Source organism: Myotis lucifugus, unplaced genomic scaffold, assembly GCF_000147115.1.
Source record: "Myotis lucifugus unplaced genomic scaffold, Myoluc2.0 scaffold_20, whole genome shotgun sequence".
Classification (NCBI taxonomy): Eukaryota; Metazoa; Chordata; class Mammalia; order Chiroptera; family Vespertilionidae; genus Myotis; species Myotis lucifugus.
The window spans coordinates 13,631-27,062 of NW_005871068.1; positions in this window are offsets into that span (position 1 = coordinate 13,631).

Here is a 13,432-nt window from a genome sequence, read left to right on the forward strand (position 1 = left end):
GTACCAGATATTGGCAGTTGACAACAGGCCAGAGCACAAGAGAGAGAAAATTTCCGAATACTAGGTCAACAATTAATTAAAATCTTACAAATTCCCCTTCTTAGCAGAACACCTTTCTTTAGTGAACTCAAATTGCTTAGTTTTCCATATTGGTTGCTTGGGGTCATGAAGGTAAGGGTCTACCTCTTGTTAAACCCTAAGAGGATGCCTGCCAGTATCTTGGCTCTGGTGTTAAAATGGGGGATATTTAACACCTATTGTCCTCAGTTTTGGAACTTTAATGGAAATTCAAACAACAGAAGTCTTTTTCAACCTCATTATAGAGACTTTGTCACATAGAAGTAGTAGGACAAGCTGGACAGTGTTAAAAAAAGAGCAGAGAGCCAAAATATATGTGCAATGAAGTGCTACTTATAATTATGAAAAATGAAAACAACCGAAATGTCCACCAATGAAGGAAAGGTTAAATAGTTATATATGGTAGTATATCAAATATTTAATACTTTCAGAAAATGAATCTGATGTATCTTAGAATGGCTGATAAGCAAAACATCAAACATCAAGTTATAAAATACATAATCATCTTAATAATCATATATATTTATATATGTACACACTCAACACACATGTCCTTTGATACATATATTAAATTGTAAATATAAAACGCATTCCTGACCCCTCCAGCAATCCGTTCCCCTTCTAAGGAGGGCTTTTATTTGTTTGTGTTTCTGTGAAAAAGAGAGAGAGAGAGAGAGAGAGAGAGAGAGAGAGAGAGAGAAATCATTGTGACTTTGAGGGAGATAATTGTTTAAAGAGAAATTTTTGGAAATGTTGCTATTTGTGTATGTGTTTACTGGGGTGTCATTCTCTACTCCCCATTCTCTGTTCAAGAGGTCTTAGTAAAAGCATACATTAGAATTCAATGTATTAGAAAGCTAAATTTGGAATATTGTGAATATGACATTGTGATAAGACCAGTTTAAGGTAGTAGCAGAAAGGCTTGGTTTCATTTGCAGGATAATAAAGAGTCTCATTTCCACATAAGATAGAGTATATACGTCTATATAGGATATATATATATATATATGTATATATATATATATACACACACACACACACATATATATATATATATAAAATGTATATGATATTGTATATTACACATTATAGTGTGTATTATATAGGGTTAGGATTACTAAAGCATTTTTTATTTATCATATGTATTTTATATGCACAGAAAATATCTTTTAAAAACATCCAACAAACTGTTGATAGACAGAATGGCTATTTCTGGATAGTTAGGTTGGGTGGGAATGCGGGAGAGAAATGGAAATTTATAGTTTCATGTTACATATTTCTTCCATACAATGTGATTCACAACACTACACTCCTTTTATAATAAAAAATAACAAAATAGAAAAAACATGACCCATTCGGGGATCAACTGGTAGAGCAGTTGTATGGCTAGATGTTAAGTTCTTGAGATGGGAGGAATGTTTAGAGATGAAATGAAAACGGTGAGCTAAAAGTAGATTCCATGCCTTCATCTGCCTCATGAAGGACTTTGAACTTAACTATGTTGGCAATAGAGGATCTTCAGAGGATATTTTGTCCTGAAAAGACTTGATCGGTGTTGTGCTTTAGATAGAGGACACACTTTCTTTTCATAACGATTTTCTAACATAATTTAACTCGCTACCTTTTCCAAATCTTGTTTCTTTTATTTTTTGTTTTGTTCTGGGTTGTTGAAGTGATTATCTTAACATTAACTTGTTGGACAGAAATAAGCTAATATGTGCAGTAAACCCTTTGGAAATTGCAAGAAAATATTATATATATATATATATATATATATATATATAGTTAGTTTTCTTATATTATTATATCATTCAGCCTTATTTCATGGCTTATGTATTCACACTGGCTAGGGCCATAGCTCATAGATTTGAATCACTGTTTTCTGATTTATTTTCAGGTTGCCAATTATGTAATGCATTCTTTTTAGAGAGGGAGGAAAGGGGAAGTGGAGAGAGAGAGAGAGAGAAAGAGAGAGAGAGAGAGAGAGAGAGAGAGAGAGAGAGAGAGAAGAAGAAGAAGAAGAAGAAGAAGAAGAAGAAGAAGAAGAAAAAGAAGAAGAAGAAGAAATTGGTTGCTCCCCCTCTGCCCTCACATGCACCCCAACCAGGAATCGAACCCACAACCTAGGTATGTGCCCTTACTAGAATCAAACCCATGACCTTCTGATGCACAGGAGAACACTCCAACCAACTTAGCCACACTGTCCAGGGCCATGGCTTATGCATTTGAATCACTGTTTTCTGATTTATTTTCAGGTTGCCAATTACATAATGCATTCTTTTTTAGTATCTCTCAGTTTAGTCTTCTATTCCAATTAAAGGTGTCTGGAATTTTAAGTAACATTTCCAACACCATTTACTTATTCTTTCAACATCTATGCATGCCTTCCATTTCTGCTTTATGTACTATTATTTGTAAAACCTTACTATTTTTTGTTATCATGTCTGTTGTTGAACAAATTCTCCTTTTGTCAGAACAAGTAAGAGCGGAGATGCACAAATACCACAAAGTATCCTCTGAAATGTTCTATGAGAAATGGGGAGCCCTGGCTGGTTTGGCAAAGTGGATAGAGTGTCGGACTGTGGACTGAAGGGTCCCAGGTTCGATTCCGGCCAAGGGCACATGCCCGGGTTGGGGGCTCGATCCCCAGTGGGGGGCGTGCAGGAGGCAGCTGATCCATGATTCTCTATCATCATTGATGTTTCTATCTCTCTCTCCCTCTCCCTTCCTCTCTGAAATCAATAAAAATATATTAAACAAAGAAATGGGGAATTCAGGGCAAGAGTAGATTTGTGATTAGAAGTGATGTAACTGAAAGGCCTGAGTAATGCCAATACATATTTTCTGATCAGGAAAACCTTAGCAAGCTTTCCAGCACCTTCCAAAATGCAGAGAAAAGAGGATATTTAGCATTAATCAAGCATATTCCTAGCAGATCGCAAAAGGCAAGTAGCCATGTACCTGAGACAAAAGGAAGAAAGCAAAAGGAGGGGTAGTCCAATCTTTGTTTTGAATTATGAATAGAGTCCTTTTTTCTTACAAGAAGGGGAGACCATTTTAATTAAGTCATTAATCAAACTCCTACTAACTCTTTTAAGCAAAGAATGATCTACAGAAGCCAAAAACTTGAGCTACTTAAGAAAAATCTCTTTTCTCCCCTCTTGAAGGGCTTAATGGGAATTCATTTTACCTTCAATTAAATCCAACCTCAGTGCTCACTGCAGGCCAGAGGCTTATCCTAAATAATAATTCAGGGAAGCAAAGAAATTTGCTGGATTCTCCTGGTAAGAAATTTCATTCCATATTAATCTCCTGGAGAAATCACAGGTGGAATTCTCCAAGAGAGGCATAAATGATGGCACATTGATCCTCATTTACCTTCCCAGGCATGGTAAAGCCAGAGATTCCTTGTTGTCTCACTCTGTTGGCTGTGCAAATGTGTTCTATGAGCCTGCCTGAAAGCTAGCGGTTTTTCTATTCAGATTTGCCTGTTATGAAATATTTGCTTATACTCATATCAACCTTTTTGAAAATCTTTTTAGAATTGTCACTGTGATAATTTATACATTCCTCATGCATATCCATTTCATCTTCAAATGAAATCATCTAGCTTAACTGCTTAGGGGCACAAAATTTGAACAAGTGGTCATTAGTATTTAAAACAAAACTGAATAGAACAAAAGAACTGCTTTGTGACCTGTGTGTGTGTGTGTGTGTGTGTGTGTGTGTGTGTGTGTGTGTCAGTGTGGTGGTGGTATGGGTGTGGTATTTTCTGGAAAGCTAGAGATTATAAAACAGGGAACTTAAAAACATACATAAGAAAAATTGGCAGACATCCATTTCAGGCTATATGTCAGATTATATAGCATGAATTACCCTCCCTACTGAAATTCTAAAATGCCGGGTAAACTAGAAAGGACATCATCATTGTTGAGCTAAAAAAAATTAGAAAATAAATGAAACAAAAAATAAAAGTTAAATCAAGAACCCAGGGAGGTGGGGGGATGTCAAAGGCACCTTTCCACCTTGGGGTTTGTCAAACCTTGGAGATTTTGAGTTTCTTCCTTTCACAACTGTACAAGGTGTGGAGGATAGCCCATTTTAAGTGGAGTTTGCAGTAAGCCATCTCCCATATACATGGGGCTCCAGAAAACCACCCCCAACACACCCCTGGAATAACAGAGAATAAAAAACACCCCCCCAAAAAAGAAAAATAAAACCCCACCATAGGAGACAGAAAGAAAACTTGCTTATCTTGACCCTGCTGCCACATGACAATAACAGGAAATTATCCCCTGAGAATTCACTATCATAAGAAAGCCTTCTCTCGAGTTTACAGTTCAAATTCATTACTTATACAGTCCAAAAACCTTAAGTGGAAAATTAAACTCAATGTAGTTCCGGTTTGGTACTACTTCCAGCAGACTACAGAAGCAAATACAAATTTGTCTGAAAGAACTCAATTTCAATCCAGACTTTGAAGAATTAGCAAAAATGAAGTTCCAAGGAAAATGAACATCTCAGAGTTAAAAATTATATACAGATAGATAGATAGATAGATAGACAGATATGAAACTAAGCACCACGAGACAAAAACAGAAAAACTCAGGCAGTAGAAGCAGACACATAAAACTTGAGATATTAGGGGGTAATGTGGGGATAAGGACACATATGTAATAACTTAGTCAATAAAAAATTTAAAAAAATAAACAAAACTTGAGATATTAGAAAACTTGAGATATTAGGTACCAAATAATGATGTTTATAGAAATAAAAGAACAGGATAAAAGCAGATATAAAAAACAGCCAACTAGAGCTTCTAGGAAAAAAATACTAAATGGATTACTTTTAACTTTTCACTTTAAATAATTATAGACTCACAGGAAGTTGCAAAGGTAGTACAGAGAGGTTCCAATTTCACCCAATGGTTACATCTTACATAACTATAGTATAATATACTGTCAAAACTGAGAAATTGATACTGTATAAAGTGTATATAGTTCTGTGTCATTTTATCAAATAGATTCTGTAACTATCTTGATAGTCAAGATACAGACTACTCCAGCACCACAAAGATCTCCCTTTTATAGATATTTTCATCCCCTCAAACTCCACTATCCCTAAGCCTTGGAAACAAATGATCTGTTCTCTATAATACTGTCATTTCAAGAATGTCAATAAAAATTGAATCATACAGTATGTGACCTTTTGAATTTGTATTTTTGATCTCATTATAATGCCTTGAGATCCATCCAAGTTGTTGTGTACATCAGTAGTTCATTCCTTTCTTTTTTGCAGAGTAGCATTTGATAGTATGGAAGTACCACAGTTTGTTTAACCATTCAATGACTGTAGGACAATTTAATAGTTTATATATTTTTATTATTGTGAATAAGCTGCCATAAATAATGCACAGGTTTTTGTGTATGCATATAGGTTTTCTATTTTCTAAAATAAATGCCCAGGATTGTGATTGCTAGGTCATATGGAAAATTGATGCGTAGTTTTGCTGTGTGTGTTTTTTTTAAGAAACTACCAAACTGTATACCATTTTACTCTACATCCTCACCAGCATTTGGTGGTGTCACTATTTTCTATTTTAGCTGTTCTAATAGGTGTGTAGTAATATCTCATTGTGGTCTTAATTTACATTTCTCTATCAGCTAGTGATGTTGAAAATATTTTCATATGCAAATTTGTCATCTGTATATACTCTTCAGTGAGACCTTTTGATATATTTTCTCATTTTTTGATTGAATTGTTTGGATTTTTTACTGATGAGTTTTGAAAATTCCTTAGATATGAGTCTTTCATTTGATTTTTTGCAAATATTTTCTACCAGCCTATAGCTCATCTTTTTCTCCTCTTAACAAGATTTTTACAGAGCAAAAGTTTTTAGTTTTGATGGTTTATAAGATAAAAAGGAAAGTTATTATAGTCACTATATTGCCATATATGGATAAAATTTAGTCCTCCAAGAATGCATAACACTTTAAACGTTCTCATGTTTAATAAATTACCCTCAAAATATAGTAGTGGATCACCTAGAAGTCATAAGCAGTTCAAAATCTCCAAAAATTGAACTGCCTGTAGCATGGGATTAACCAGGACCTAAAAACAGAGCCAGACAACTAGAACTAGAGAGACCTGAATCTCTTCATTTGTAGGGACAAATTTTAGGGATAAAAATTTAAATATGAGTTTTTTGAAGAAGAGAAGAAAATTAGGGAGGAAGGTACTTTGTTAACAAAGCCAAGACCAGAGTTAACAGGCACCAATAATCAATAATCAGCTTTATGAATGGTACTGTGATGGGTGAGGCAATAAATAATATATAGTTTTGATCTTCAAATAGTTTATAATCAAATTAGGAAAATAAGAATAAATATTTGGGGGGAAATTAAATAATTCCCTATGTACATGTAAAACTCTAAATAAAAAATACAAGAAAATTCCTAGTGTAATATATCATTGTTAACTAGTTGAATGTCAGTAACGCCAATAGAATTCTAAGGATGGAGTGATTTTGTGTGTGGTACTGCAGAGGGTTTACACTGGGAGACTTTGTATACTCCATCAGGTACATAAAAATTAGCCAAAGGGAATGTAGGCATGGGTAGTTTAAAAGGAATCAATTTCTACATTTTCAACTCTCCTATGTATTCTTTCCTTAAAATGCCCTGGCAGAATGTGCTAGCCATCATTCTGCATTTCCTTTCCCATGTTTGTTGTTGGAGTCATACTTCTCCCACTTTACAAAAAGAAAAGCCAATTTCACAACAATCCTGAACTTGACTATTGAGCATTGCCCTGGTTGTGGACACTTCCCTGGTGCCAAAGAAGAGGACAAATCAAAATATTGATTTCACTGTTGTAAAAGTTAAGGGTGAATGAGAGGATAACAAATCCTTTGTCAAATCAGTTTCCAATTCTGTGCTTTAGGCAAAACTGGAAAAAAAAGTACTTAATCAAGTTGTTGGTTGATAGATCATTAAAATAGTTTTTTTTATAATAAAACATGATATTTGGCATAAAACTCAGAAGTCACTGAAAGAACTAAGTGGCATTGCTATAGCTAAACTTCTTTCTTCTTCTCTACTTCTGTTTATACAAAAGCTTGCTTAGTGCTTACATACATAATGTGTAAAACTTAAAGAGAACTGATGGTGACCCCTGCCTCATTCTAGCAATGGGATAGTCATTCTTAGGTACATAATTAAATTTAAAAAGTCCCGCTATCATCTTTAAGAGAACCATTTTTATTGAAACTTTGCATTTTATGTTTGATGATTATCAAAAAATGTAACATATTGATATTGTTTTGGTTATATTCTAATATTTTCAAGTCAGGAGGTTTGGGAATTCTCAAACTCCATTAGAATAATAAAGATCTCTCCCACCCCTGCCACAAAAACACTTTAAAGCCTCCTAGCATGGCTGAATTTTTATCTGTTCTTTTAATGTTTTAATGACTAAGAATGTAGATTATTTTTTAAATTATTCAATGTGTCCTAATGAAAACTGTCACCAAAGCAATGATTATAAAGGCTCATCACGTTCTGTGGGGCAAATATGTGGAGTAGCATGTGGCACTAAGAAGAGTTAGATGTTAAAAGTTGTTAACAACCAAGCTTTGTAGATATCTGAAATATTTTATTTGTAATTTAGTTTTCATTTTGTAGCCAGTGTCTCATATCCAGTTTATTTGAAATTTTTGTCTTATAAGTCATAGTTGTGTGGTTTTTTGCTTATACTAGTTATAATTTCTATTAAAAATATGCAAAGTCTGCCTGACTGGCATGGCTCAGTGGTTGAGCATCAACCTATGAACCAGGAGGTCGTGGTTCGATTCCCAGTCAGGGCACATGCCCAGGTTGTGGGCTTGATCCCCCCCCAGTGGGGGTCATGCAGGAGGCAGCCAATAAATGATTCTCTCTCATCATTGATGTTTCTCTCTCTCTTTCTCCCTCTCTCTTCCTCTCTGAAATCAATAAAAGTGTATTTTAAAAGATATGCAAAGTCATAGCATATTTTGGCTCAAACTAAGCTAACTTGGGTCCAACATAGTGCTCAGGAAGATGGATGGAATGACAGAGGTACCAATGAATGGTCAGACATGAAGTAAGCAGGTTGGTCACACACACACACATCTACTAAGACTAATTGGGACCAGGTAATGATGGTGGTAATTGTTAGACAAGCCAACAGTGATCAATGGCACGAGCATCCAAATCAAGAGAGAAAATGTGGACGTGTGTGATCACAGCCCCTGTGCTGGCACAAGCCAGAGACCTCAGGAGCTATTATAAATAGGCAAGGAAACACTGTTAAGAGGAAAGTTATTCCTTAAAAACAAGGCAAGCCTCAAACTATGTGGGGAACAAGGTGGGGTCTAAGTAAATAAATATATTGATATTACAAGGCAAAATATGTTGACTGTCTTAAGAAAAGTTCAGCCAAGTTTCCATAAGGATTTATATTTATTTGGTAAAGTCAGAAAAAGCTACCTGTGACCTTGAGATGAGCAGGATGGCAGGATCTTGACATTTCTCTATTTAAGAAAGGTTCTGTAATAAATTCCTATCGTGCCCATGATCCTTTATCATTAATATTGTACTTAGAAGCCTGGTGGTAAGTTGTAGTTTGAGAAGAAATAATCAGAGAAAAATTCTTTATGACAATGACAGAAGGATATTAAGACCTGGAATTTCCAGGAGTCCAGTGGTTGGACATGCTGTGTAATAATGTAACTATCCTCCAATCTCCCCCAGCCTTAAATTAAAGTGTGGTACAAGTAAAAGACTTGCATTGGGTAATCAGGAAAAGGGTCAGTGTTCCATATTAGGGTTGGCAAAGAGGAAATGAGACATGATTTATATCTGTGCTATCCAAGATAGCAGCTACTGGCCACATGTGGCTATTGAACACTTGAAGCATAGCTGGTACCATATGTTGAAATGATAATATTTGGACATATTGGGTTTTAACATTAAAATTAATTTCAATATTAATTTTAATATTAAAATTAATTTCATTTTGCTTTTCTTAACATGGCTACAAGAATATTTTAAACTATATATGGGGCCTCCATCATATTTTTAATGAACAGCACTGAATAGAGAATGCAGAGGAATATAGGTATTAGAGCAAGAGATAACTAGAAGAAATATACGCTTCCCTAAGAATTTCTAGAGATTTTGAAAAATACTAAGTCTCCCACAATGTGGGACATAGACTTAAACCATTTTACTTAGGTATTAAATTGAGAGTGTTCTCCTGAGGTTAAGGAATTTGGGGAGAGGGGGAGACACAGTTATAGGGATTACATGAATCAAAACTTTTAATTCAGTTATTTATTCATATTTTAATAAATGGTACCATTTAAAATTTACTAATTAAAAGTGCAAATAAATCATTTCATTATTTAAAAATACCTATATATTCTCATAAAACAAAATAGTATCATGTTGTTCACAAGAAACTGCACTGTGTTCTAAATGTACAGATGAGCCCAGGATCATCTTAACTATCATAAAGAGTGAAATCAGCCCTTCACACGTATCCACAACATAACATTTTTGGTTGGAGAGAAATGACAAGAGGTAGTCAATAAGACAGTTTTGTAGATAGAATTGTTCCTGACCTTTCCCCTCCCTGACTGAAGCAGGAAGTACTAGAAGAAATATCACAGTAGAGTTAGCCTTTAGTTCTATAGAAACTAATAAATATCCTCTTACTGGATGTAGTGGTGAGTAATGACTGTTAAAAACAATACCATTCCACCTGGGACAATTCTGAGAAACAGGTTGCAAAATAATGTTCCAACATAATCTTCCAAAAAAAATAGCACTTGGTTTTTATATGTGGAGATGAGGAAAAGGGCTATGGAATCAACATTGGATATCTTTTACAATGTATCTCCTCTCTAGAATGGTAAAATGAATGAGCGTTGAAGAGTGGGATTTTAAGTCTGGTGCAAAAGACAAGTCCTAATTGCAATCAATGTATATGGAAACCTATGCTTGAACAGTGCCTTTAGATTCATTTGGCAACCTTCCATACTTCAAATAGAACCCCATCTAGACTGGACAATCAATTACTACTTAGAAAAAAATATCCTATGGAGGTTCTAAGATGACCACTCTCACTGCTTGGAAATTCCTTCTTATATATAACCTTATAGGGAGGTACAGCGAGGAATGGTGTATTCATTTTCTTTGAACTGTTAGAAAGAAAAAAAAGTGTCTTTTAATATAAAAAAATTATTATCTAGTTAGCACTGGAAAGTATGCTCAAAATTTCAATTATAGTTCAGAATGCATAGCCCTTATTCTATTATGAGATTACTAGAGGCCCAGTGCATGGATTCGTGCACGGGTGAGGTCTCTCAGCCTGGCCTGCACCCTCTAGCAATCCGGGACCCCTCCGGGGATGTAGCAGTGCTGAAGTAGCAGGTGGCCGAGGAGTAGCCCCAGCTAGGGCTGGGCACAGCTCCGTTGCTGCTCATCCCAGCCCGTTGCACCTGCCACTGCCGCCACCACCACTCAGTAGTGCTGCTGCAGAGGTGGGAGAAGCTCCCACTGCTGCAGCTGAGCTCCCCAGCTGTGAGACCGGCTTCTGGCTGAGCAGCGCTCCCACTGTGGGAGCGCACTGACCAACAGGGGTCAGCTCCTGTGTTGAGCATCTGCCCCCTGGTGATCAGTGTGCATCATAGTGACCAGTCAACTGGTTTTTGTTCCGGTCATTCGGTCCTAACAGTCGCTTAGGCATATATATATATATGACAAAGGTCCTACTTACATCATGCATCTCTCTACCCCTGTTTCTTTGTTACAGTTTCTCTGCTAATCTTTTATTTCTTAATCAGTGTCTCCCTCCTACTCCTCACAATACTCTCTCATGTCCTCCAGTCATCTCGGAATATTTTCCTCTTCTCTGGTAAGGAGTAATCATGGTACCCATATTCAGAACTATCTTGTGTGTGAACTCTTTGAATATCACTGGTATCTTTTTAAAAATATGTTTTTATTCATTTCACAGAGGGAAAGGGGAAGGGAGAGAGAGAAACATCAATGATGAGCCAGAATAATTGATCGGCTGTCTCCTGCACGCCCCCTACTGGGGATCAAGCCCACAACCGGGCATGTGCCCTGACCAAGAATGGAACTCTGATTTCCTGGTTCATGGGTCAATGCTCAACCACTGAACTACACTGGCCAGGCACCACTGGTACTTTTACAAGAAAGTGATTTCAGTATCCAGTTTGGGGTGCCTCCCTAGAAGATTTGCCCCATTCTTCCTTTCAAACAGTATGGGACTACATGGCTCTTCCATATGATGCTTCAGTGCTTCAGGGAAGGCTGTCTGTATCCCTAGCCTCAATGGGTGCCACTTGAATTGATCAAGCCAATAATGGTGATTCTACCACCAACTCCATTTGGCCAGTGAGTGGCAAGTGATATGTGAAAGGAAATCTTGTCTTGTGGTCAGCTGTATGGAGATACAGAGGATGTAAGCACTTTTTTTCTGCCTCTGAATTTAGATGTACAAAAAGGTGATGATGAAGCCACTGCAGCCATTTTACAACCATGAGGGCAGGTACCATAAAGAAAATAAAGAACCTGAGTACATAATAAAATAAATCACTGAACAATTGAAATAACTATGAAGCCATGCTACCTCTGGATATTTTGTTATGTGAAATAACAAACACCCTATGGCTTCAGTCATTTTGAGTTGGGTTTTCTTTTATTTCAGCCAAAATTATTCTAATGGATGTGACAATGTAGCACATAACTTTGAAAACTGATGCTTGTTAAGTCATTCTACCTGTGCCTGTATGCCACAATAATATTAATAGTTCTAGTTTCCTTTCATTTTACAGAATGGCCTTAGGAAAATCTCTAAGTTTAGGTTTAAAATGGATAACCTAATGAATAAATAAAAATTTAAAGACTTTTAAGGTGGAGAGAACAAATTATTCTCTTTTTCATTTTAAGTTTTATATCATTCATTTTCTCTGTCCAAACTTCTTTTCCATTTTCCCAACACTACAGAATTTTAGGTCCACTTTCCTGCTGCTTCATCAATCAGAGTTCTCTCTTTGGTCAGAGTCACACTTGCCTAAACCCCTGATGCAGCTGATTTGGTTGGCCAACATAAGTAGTGGCAGTGGCATGAGCAACTGCTACAAATGCTTTCCATGAAATTTGACAAAGAATTCCCAAAAACCTGGGAAAGTTGAAAGAATATTTAAGTGTGACTCAGCTAAGGTTATATGTGACATCTGAGTTTTCTCTCTGAAGACATCCTTTGTGCTAATAATGTGTGCAATTCAGAGGCTAAAATTTCAGTAAAAAATTATCAAGGATGAACAGAACTCAACAGAGACTATTTGAGACTTACTGAGTCTTTAAAACTTGTCCTTAAAAGAGCAAGTCTTTTGGGCAAGAAATATTTATAGTTGAATAATTCCTTAATCTTAACAGATTTATTTCAACTCAATAAATCTTCATTGAAAGCCTAGTTTGAGCTGAGCCCTGAGCTAGACAGTTGGCATGAACATAGAAGATAAGAAAGAATTGTTCTCTGCTCTCAAGAAGCTCAAACTTGGTCTCTAATCTAATTAAAAGAGCTAAATTGAAGTACAAATAGGATTCTTTGAGAAAGGAAGGGGTGGAGTTATCAGTGCTGACTGGAGGACTGGAGGTATATCACAAAGGAAGTGACATTTGAACTATATCATAAAGGATGCATATGATTAAAAGGAAGAATTGAATCCAGGTAGGTAGATTTGAGTGATGCAAAAAAAGACTCCTGGAATGACAATTGAGATGCAATTAGGTTGTATGGGTTTTATGACTTCACCTTTGGAAGTTAGATGAACAATGAGACTCATTTTCCCATCTTCCTTTCCCTGACATGCCAGCTGTTAGAATTTCTTCCATCTTCGGCTATTGTTCAGCTCCTTAGTCTGAGACTGCAATTTCAATCTTAATGTCTGTTCTTTGTGTGATAGTTCTTGCATAAAATGCATTCTCATTCTCTTCCATGGTACTTATTCTTGATGGAGAGAACAGATGGCAGAAGCCAAAGTCATTTCTGTTTATGGACCATTCAAGATGTAAGGGAGGGACTTGGATACTGTGGCATATAATTGTTATAGACCTTTTACATTGTTTTTACTTAAATCATTTGATAGTTTTTAACAAGTAATAGCCATTCTTTCCTTGTATATTTGAACAATAAATCAGAAATGACCATGTACTCTCAGTGTTTTCCTAATCAGGTTTTCCAAATTTTAAATTTAATGGTATGATTTAACTTTTACTATGGATTTAATGGCATATATATA